We start from the raw sequence: 1,909 nt of genomic DNA on the forward strand, positions 1-1,909 counted from the left end.
TATATATATATCCATCCAATCAGTCTCATTCATTTGATTAATCAACTTTTTATCCTACTTTATGTTTGCTCACTTTTCTTTTTTTCTTTTATTCTTCTTCTTCTTCTTCTTTTTTTTTTTTTTATCTTTCATTATAGCATTAATTTTAATTAAATAATATTAACAATTATAAATAACGATTTAAATCAATGGAGATATATATATATTTTTTTTTTTTTTTTTTACAATAGTTTTATATTCGTAATTAAAAAGCAAGAGAGAGAGAGAGAGAGAGAGAGAGAGAGAGAGAGAGAGAGGGGAGGGGAGGTGGAGAGAGAGAAAGAGAATGGATCGAAATTTGTTTATATAATTTGAAACATCGTGTTTATTATCGCTTAATGAATTATTTAATTAATTGGCTCGTAGCTATTCCTTCGTTATTGATAATACTTAATCGATGATCTTTCATACGGATGATTATATTTTGATGAGCCTTCATCATTAGTGAAAGTGAGAGTGAGATAGAGAGAGAGAGAGAGAGAGAGAGAGAGAGAGAGAGAGAATGTGGTAGCATTAAATAAATGTTTTCTTGAAAAATTAATTGCTTATACTCAAAATGGGTTGGGTTAAGTAAACGCGTAAAGTAACAGCTGGCAGGTTGTAGTTACAACGACGTAAAAAAAAAAAAAAAAGAAAAAAAAATTGTACAGATACGTACACATACGCACAACGTATAAGAAATATTTCTGAATTATTTCTGAAATGATCATTATAAATCAATCGTATTTTGTCGTAACTTCTTACGATAATTTTTATTTATTTATTTATTTATTTATTTATTTATTTATTTATTTTTAATTTGAGAACATCCTATTTAACCCTAATTCCTCCCTAATTTAGCCAGAAATGTCTTGAAAAAGATTCTGGGTTCTAATCGATTTTGAAAAACGTCTAATCTAACTTTTGGCCCCAGCTTAAGAATTTTTGGGCCTTAACAATGTATACACACATACATAGACACGCAGACACACCCGCACACACATATATATATATATATATATATAATTCTAATTATTATATTTCAATACCATTATCATTGGTTGAATAAGATTTATTATCGTTGTAAAATGTTTCTTACAATAATATCAATGGAAATAGAAAAAAGGGTGAAATGAAAATTAAAAAAATTCGCGCGATACACGACGATTATTGTTTGTTACATTTGCGTGAAAGTTTATTTATGAGTATAGATATAGTTGTTACTTGTTACCAAACGAGAGAAAGAGAAAAATGATGGTTGAAAGAGTGGGGTAGGGTAGGTGGGCAGCGGGATAGAAGTGGGCAGAATAGTGGGAAAGGAGGAGGAGGAGGAGGAGGAAGAGGAGGAGGAGGTGCATTGTATCGGTCATTAAATTTGACGGCAGAGATAACTCGCGACGAGAATGCATGCACCGAGTGACTTTTTTGTTATTTATTTATTTATTTATTTACTTTTTTTTTTTCTTTTTTTTTTTTCGATAGAAAGAGAGAGAGAGAGAGAGAGAGACAATAGAAAATTCGAATATATTATTCAAATGAAACGTTTGTATTTCAATTCTTCGAACTTAAAACGATTAATAATAAACTTTATCGATATTTATAACAATATATATCTGTAATCAATATGACACTTTTATTTTACGAAATAATATTAAAAATTAATAATTATCCAGAAGCGTGTATGTCTAATGCTCTACACAAATATCGATCTATATAAAATATATAAAATCTCATATACATATATATATTATATATATATTTTATGATTAACGGATGTAAATGAATAAAAGGAAAAGGATAAAGGGAGGCAAATGAAGGAAAGAAGAAAAAGGAAAAAAAAAGAGAGAGAGAGAGAAAGAAAAAACCAAACAAGCAAAGAAATTTTAATCGG

This window comes from Vespa velutina, chromosome 17, assembly GCF_912470025.1.
Source record: "Vespa velutina chromosome 17, iVesVel2.1, whole genome shotgun sequence".
NCBI classification, from domain to species: domain Eukaryota; kingdom Metazoa; phylum Arthropoda; class Insecta; order Hymenoptera; family Vespidae; genus Vespa; species Vespa velutina.